Source organism: Ranitomeya imitator, chromosome 2 (genome assembly GCF_032444005.1).
Source record: "Ranitomeya imitator isolate aRanImi1 chromosome 2, aRanImi1.pri, whole genome shotgun sequence".
In the NCBI taxonomy this organism is placed as follows: domain Eukaryota; kingdom Metazoa; phylum Chordata; class Amphibia; order Anura; family Dendrobatidae; genus Ranitomeya; species Ranitomeya imitator.
Window position 1 is genome coordinate 353,506,510 of NC_091283.1, and position 8,578 is coordinate 353,515,087.

Here is an 8,578-nt window from a genome sequence, read left to right on the forward strand (position 1 = left end):
GACAAGATGTTGTTTTCTTGACCACCATACATGGTGATGTCAGCACTGTACCAGGCACCTCTCTACAGGTTTGCAAACCGGACTATGTACTGGGGTACTAAAAAATTGGCGTTGATCTCTCTGATCTAGTCCTCCAGCTGTACAGTGCTTTGAGAAAGGCCAAGGTGTGGTACAAGAAGCAGGCTGTGCACAATGTATAGATGGCAATGTACAATGCTTTCCAGCTGTCCCGATGTGCAGGCCAGACCGCTACGTCGAACCCTCAGTTCCAGGAGGTAGTGATTAAGGCCCAGATATTTGGCAGTCAAGAAGGAGCAGGCCCAGTACTTTTGAAATGGAAGATGCTTGTATTTTACAAGGCTGTCTGGAAATATGAAGAATTTTTTACTGTCCCAATTACATACAGAGCTATTATGATCCGGTGACCTTGGAGCCGCATGAAACTTTCTCTGGAGTAGGTGGTAACTGTACTGACCGCAAATCCTGAACTAACACCGCAACTAGAAGTAGCCGTGGGGTGTGCCTAACAAACCCTAGACACCTCGACACAGCCGGAGGACTAAATACCCTTATAGATGGAAATAGGATTTCTACCTTGCCTCAGAGCAGAACCCCAAAGGATAGGCAGCCCCCAACGAATATTGAATGTGAGTAGGAGAGGAAAGACACACGCAGGCAGAAAACAGGATTTAGCAAAAGAGGCCTCTCTAGCTAAATAGGAAAGGATAGGACAGAATACTAAGCGGTTAGTATTAAAAACCTTCCAAAAATATCCACAGCAGATAATACAAAAAATTCCACCATCTAACTAAAGACGTGGAACGTATATCTGCAACTCCTGAGAATCCAACTAGACTGAGTAAATACTCACACAATCAAAGCTGGACAAGAAAAAAAACAAATGAATAGCACTGAATTATCAAGCACACAGCATGTGTGCCACAGAAACAAAACCAGACACTTATCTTTGCTGATTTGGCAGCAAGGCAGGAGGAACCAGACAGAGGTCCAACCCCTCCCAACAACCATGGACAACTGGCAAGGACTAATGAATCCTGCACACCTAAATACCCCAGTCAGAACTGCAATCAGCAGATACACCTGACCAGGACTTCAACCCAGGGACAACTGCATTACCACCTACAACCACCGGAGGGCGCCCAAAAGCAGAATTCACAACAGGTTGGTGTTATGATGCGGTGGTTTAGGAGCAACATGGAACGATCTCTGAAGGAAGTGGTATCTGTACTGACCGCAGTCCCTAAGCTCAACACAACACTAGAAGTAGCCGTGGGATGCTCCTAACTCTCCCTAGGCACCTCGTCACAGCCTAAGAGCTAACTACCCCTAAAGATAGAAGCAGGAAAACTAGCTTGCCTCAGAGAAAATCCCCAAAGGATAGATTAGCCCCCCACAAATAATGACTGTGAGTGGAGAGGGAAAAGACATACACAGAATGAAACCAGGATGAGCACAGGAGGCCAGTCTAGCTAGATAGATAGGACAGGATGGAATACTGTGCAGTCAGTATAAAACACTACAAAAATCCACGCAGAGTTTACAAAAATCTCCACACCTGACTAAAGGTGTGGAGGGTAAATCTGCTTCCCAGAGCTTCCAGCAAGACAGAATTAATTCATACTGATAAGCTGGACAAACATAGAAAACACAGAACGGATAAGTCCACAATCTGTAGACAGAAAAGAGCAAGCAAGAGCTTAGCTTTGCTGAACTGGTCAGGATAACAGGGAAATCCAAAGAGATGTGAATCCAACCAGAAACCATTTACAAGTGGCACTGGCTGAAGGAAAGAGCCAGGCATAAATAGCCGAGCAGAAAAGACAATCAGTGCAGCAGCTGCTGACAGCTAAATCCAAGGAGCAGCCATACCACTTGAAACCACAAGAGGAAGCCCAAGAGCAGAACTCACAAAAGTGCCACTTACAACCACCGGAGGGAGCCCAAGAGCGGAATTCACAACAGTTGGCTCCTGACCTAATATTGATTTTAATATCAGAACTAGGAGCTGGTGTCAGCAAAGTGTGTCCTGGGGTATTTGGGGAGACTGGCAGTGACAAACAGAGGTTATTATGTGTGTATTACCCACCTGAGACTGGGGACATACATACCACCCTCCCTGCAGAGTGCCCATTAGCCAGTACACAGCAAGGCAGCCCTTTTGGTGACTACTTATCCTAGGTGTAGTTCCCTGACTGACCTAAGGATAAGGGGGCGCCAGAAAGCTGCATGTTCCAAAACAGAAACTGAAGGTGGGATCGTGAATTGGGATCCCTGACAAAGGCCAACATTTCCTGGGGGAAGTCCAGCAAAGCGCAAAAAAATGGTAAATCGCAAAAGAGGTGCCGAATGTGTTACAAAAGGGGAAGAGGACTCATTTATCAATGTGACACCTGCCACGAAAAACCTGGCCTGTGTATGAAAGGAATGCTTCAGACTGTACCACACATCCATGGACCACTAAATTCATTTCTGACTTATGCAACTGACATATGACAACCCGAAAAAAACTACACAACTCACGAATGCCACTACATTATAACATTCCCATAACAGTAGATCAGTTCCAAAAAGGGGGCACTTGTTGAGCATTTCCACTGTTTAAGCACATCAGGGGCTCTGCAAACGCAAAATGACTAATCACATAATCCGACATTAGGTTTGGCAAAAGCACTTCAATAATACATAATTATCAAAAATGTTACCAAAGCAGGTATGAAGTGACGCACAGAGTAATGGATAAAACAATTTGTTATTAACACAATGTTAAAACAACTTGTTTAAAATAGATAGGGAGATGAAAAGGAGATTTGTAGGACCTCCAACCAAAATTCAGGAGGTGACACACAAGATGGTATTTTTTTACTGCTTGTAGAGTGTTTCCTAAGGGGACTGGAGAGGTATGTGTAAAGAGAGGGTGAGGACGTTGCTGGCGCCTCAAAATTTTAACCCCTTAAACCTCACCCCTAAAAGGAACACAAAACCAGTTTGTGCCTAAATCCTGACCCAAGGTAAAGTTCACTATAGTATTACAATTACTATAGAAACCACATGTAACAGAAATAGAAAGGATCGCAATTGGTGAAAATAAGGTAAAAACTCAAGTGGTGGTTATGGATAATGGCCACTAGATGGCCTAAGCATCCACACTATGGGTAGTGCATAGATATAGGGATTCAAATTAAGGTGGATAAGATGGAACACAAGTGAATGGAAAGGGATTACCAGGGCGCAGGCCGGTGACACCACCACATCTCCCTGCTGTCGCTCTGCCTTCCTTAAGCCAGGTAATCCCTTTCCATTCACTGTAGAATGTAAGCCCGCAAGGGCAGGGTCCTCGCCCCTCTGTACCAGCCTGTCATTGTTAGTCTTGTTTACTGTAAGTGATATCTGTATTTTGATGTAACCCCTTCTCATGTACAGCACCAGGGAATTAATGGTGCTATATAAATAATAATAATAATAATAATAAAAGTGCCTGCTCAATTGGGCTGAGATCAGGTGACTGACTTGGCCATTCAAGAATATTCCACTTCTTTGCTTTAATAAACTCCTGAGTTGCTTTGGCTTTATGTTTTGGGTCATTGGTCGTCGTTTCATACTACAGATGGACAATCAGTTTGGCTGCATTTGGCTGGATCTGAGCACACAGTATGGCGGCTCTGAATACCTCAGAATTAATTTGGCTGCGTCTGTCCTGTATCACATCATCAATAAACACTAGTGACCCAGTGCCACTGGCAGCCATGCATGCCCAAGCCATCACACTGCCTCCGCCGTGTTTTACAGATGATGTGGTATGCTTTGGATCATGAGCTGTATCACGCCTTCACCATACTTTTCTCTTTCCATCATTCTGGTAGAGGCTGATCTTGGTTTCATCTGTCCATAGAATGTTCTTCCAGAACTGTGCGGCTTTTTTAGATGTTTGTTAGCAAAGTCCAGTCTAGCCTTTTTATTCTTGATGCTTACGAGTGGCTGCACCGTGCAGTGAACCCTCTGTACTTACTTTCATGCAGTCTTCTCTTTATGTTAGACTAGATGGCAGCCCGATTCTAAAGAATCGGGAGTCTAGAATCCATATATACTTTATTTATTCAAATGTAAGAATAATACAATTAATAAATAATAGTAAGAAAGAACAAAAAATGGCTGCACTCACCAGCTCTTGACAATTCTTGTTATTTAAGGTACAGTTACACAGGATCCATGAACATGCTTATGAGGGGAGGGATGAAAGACATCAGACGATCACTGAGGAGTTGGAAGGTGTATCGTGGTCAGAGTTTATTAATATGGAGGTGCAAGCGGTTTTTTTGCGCCATTCACGGCGTGCACCAGCTGCATTTGGTAATGGTTTGTTTGTTGCCTTAGAAGAGTCAGGTGTGAAGCATGTCTTATAAGCAGACTTAACAGTGTGCAGGCGACGGCGTTTATCATTTGGAGTGTAAGTAGGACAGTGTTTGCGCTTACGTGCAGATTTACCAACGGTTAAAGGAGCTTCAAGCTGCACACATTCTATGAATGGAGACAAAGAAGCTGTATTGTGGGCAGAATCTATGACTGAGGACGTGGAAATATTATGTTTGCAACGTTGAGAGCGTGCAGCAGCAGCTTTATTACTTAATCGATTAGTTTTGTCCTCAAAAGACTCATTAGTAATGCGTTTATTGCAAGCAGCATTAACAGTGTCCAGGCGCTTATGTCTGTCCTCTGTAGTCTCGTTAGCACGCTGTTTGTGCTTACGTGCGGCATCGGCGGCTTTTCGCTCAGCGTCATTGGTATACTTATTATCAGACCTGATGTTACGTGCGCCATCAGCAGCTTTGGGCTCTGTCTCATTAGTATACTTAACAGTGTCCAGGCGCTTGCATCTCTCCTCTGTACTCTTGTTAGCACGCTGTTTGCGCTTACGTGCGGCATCGGCGGCTTTTCGCTCTGCATCATTACCATACTTTATATCAGACCTGATCTTACGTGCGCCATCAGCAGCTTTGGACTCTGTGTCATTAGTATACTTAACAGTATCCAGGCGCTTGCATCTATCCTCTGTACTCTTGTTAACACGCTGTTTGCGCTTACGTGCGGCATCGACGGCTTTTCGCTCTGCATCATTACCATACTTTGTATCAGACCTGATCTTACGTGCGCCATCAGCAGCTTTGGGCTCTGTGTCATTAGTATCCTTACTATTAGAGCTCATGTTGGCTAAGCTAAACAGCTTTAAGCGTGGTGGTGGCAAACAACAGGTTAATAAGAGGCAGTGTCAGGTAGTAGGAAAATAGCCAGTTAATAATAGGCAATAGTTCTTTGCAGGAATGCAGATATTAATAAATAGGCAGTTTATATTGCAGAGAAATTGCTGGGCAATAATGGACAATGTCCTTATGTGGCAAATAATAGAGCAATATACCCAATGTGGCAAAGAAGAGGTTAATAAACGGCAGTCTCTCAGTATAACAGTCAGTGAATAATAGGCAGTATATGGAGAAAACACCAAACAAAAGTTCAAAATTGGTGTGAAAATGTCACTGAACCACTTCACAACTAAATATATATAGTTTTGGTAAATGGTATTATCATTTTTTTGACGAAATTCGGCAGGAGCTTGAAGAGCAACGTCACTGGGCCCGCCTCCACGCAGTAGAAACTTGCTGTGAGGTAAAAATTCAAAAATCACACCAAAATGGCGGGCGGAGTGTGTCACAGTACGGCACGTTTCTGATTGGTCGCTCGCAGCAGGCGGCAACCAATCAGACACTGGACACTGTTGACGTCACTTATCTCCGGACATTAGCTCCGGACATTAGCTCCGGACATTATCTCCGCACATTAGCTCCGGACATTAGCTCCGGACATTAGCTCCGGACAAAGCCACGGAAGTTGGCACAAATTGCAGGAAGTAGTATTCTAGGCAATTATATATTAGATGTGGATATTGATACGCCGACCTCCTGGAGAGTGTTGTTCACTTGGTTGGCTGTTGTGAAGGGGTTTCTCTTTCACTGTTGTCTTCTGTGGATGCCCAGGTCTTTTTGCATTGATGCACCAGTGCTTTCTTTCTTTCTCAGGTTGAACCAAACTGTAGATTTTGCCACTCCTAATATTGCAGCAATTTCTCGGATGGGTTTTTTTCTGTTTTAGCAGCTTAAGGCTGGAGTCACACTCAGCGTAAGATAATACGGTCCGTATATTACAGCCGTAATACGCTGAAAAGTCCCCAAAATAGTGGTCCGTAGCTCCTCCGTAGGCAGGGTGTGTCAGCGTTTTTTGCACATGGCATCCTCCGTATGTAATCCGTATGGCATCCGTACTGCGTGTTTTTCTCGCAGGCTTGCAAAACCGACATACGGCTATACAAGGGATCCATGTGTAAAAAACAAAACAAAAACATATATACTGTCTATATATATATATATATATATGTCAGTAGACACATATATGTATATATATTATTATATATATACATTGTATATATATATATTGTATATATATTATTACTTCGTACAGCGCTAGATAGCTTTAAAGCCGGTAATTCAATTACCGGCTTTTGCTTTCTCCTTCCTAAACCCGACATGATATGAGACCTGGTTTACATACAGTAAACCATCTCATATCACCATTTTTTTTGCATATTCCACACTACTAATGTTAGTATTGTGTATGTGCAAAATTTGGCCGTTCTAGCTATTAAATTAAAGGGTTAAATGGCGGAAAAAATTGGCGTGGGCTCCCGCGCAATTTTCTCCGCCAGAGTAGTAAAGCCAGTGACTGAGGGCAGATAGTAATAGCCTAGAGAGGGTCCATGGTTATTGGCCCCCCCCTGGCTAAAAACATCTGCCCTCAGCCACCCCAGAAAAGGCACATCTGGAAGATGCGCCTATTCTGGCACTTGGCCACTCTCTTCCCATTCCCATGTAGCGGTGGGATATGGGGTAATGAAGGGTTAATGCCACCTTGCTATTGTAAGGTGACATTAAGCCAAATTAATAATGGAGAGGCGTCAATTATGGCACCTATCCATTATTAATCTAATACTAGTAAAGGGTTAAAAAAAACACATTATTAAAAATTATTTTAATGAAAAAATCACAAAGGTTGTTGTAATAATTAATTCTACGCTCAATCCAATCACTGAAGACTTTCGATCTGTAACAAAGTCAAAATAATAAACCAACAATATACTTACCTTCCGAAGATCTGTAAAGTCCCACGATGTAAATCCATCTGAAGGGGTTAAAATATTTTGCAGCCAGGAGTTCTGCTAATGCAGCGCTGCTCCTTGCTGCAAAACCCCGGGGAATGAAGGTAAAGTAGGTCAATGACCTATATTTAGCTTCATTTGCGGTGAGGCGCCCTCTGCTGGTTGTCCCTAGATCGTGGGAACTTTCCTAGAAAGCTCCCAGGCTCGAGTTCATATGAGGACAACCAGCAGAGGGCGCCCTCTTATGAACTCTTTGCAGATGTTGTCCTGGGTGAGATTAGAACCCAGGACTCCAGCACGGCAAGGATGCAGTGCTAACCACTGCACCACCGTGCTGCCCCTACATGGCTGCGCACCATATACCTTTTACACACATGGCTCTGCTCCAGACAAATCATACTTGTACAGCTCTGCTCCATACACACATTGCTCCGCTCCATACACAAACGGATCTGCTAAGTACACATCCTACATAGCTGTATCTGTACATGTCATACACACACAGCTCCACTCCATACAAATTGAACACACACGACTCTGCTCTGTACACATTGAACACACATGGCTCTGGTCTGTACAAATCGTACACACATCGCTCCGCTACATACGTCGTACACGTATGGTTCTGCTCCGTACACCACGTATGCACATGGCTCCGCTCTATACATCACATACACACGCAGCTCCACTTCTTACACCTCGAAAGCACGCGGCTCCACTCTGTACACATTGAACACACATTGCTCTGCTCTGTACAAATCATACACACATTGCTCCGCTACATACGTCGTACACACGGCTCTGCTCTGTAGACCTCATACACACACAGCCCTGCTCCGTACACCTCATACACGTATGGTTCTGCTCCGTACACTATGAATGCACATGGCTCCGCTCCGTACACCACGTACACACACGACTCCGCTCTATACATCACGTACGCACGTGGCTCCACTTCTTACACCTTGTAAGCACGTGGCTCCACTCCATACACCCAGTACACCCACGGCTCTGCTCCGTACACCTCATACACACACGGCTCTGCTCCGTACACCTCATACACACACGGCTCTGCTCCGTACACCTCGTACACACACGGCTCCGCTCCGTACACCTTGTACACACACGGCTCTGCTCCGTACACCTCGTACACACACGGCTCCGCTCCGTACACCTCGTACACACATGGCTCCGCTCCATACACCTCATACACATGGCTCTGCTCCGTACACCTCGTACACACACGGCTCCGCTCCGTACACCTCGTACACACATGGCTCTGCTCCATACACCTCGTACACACGCGGCTCTGCTCCTTATACCTCGTACACAAGGCTCCGCTCCATACACCTCGTA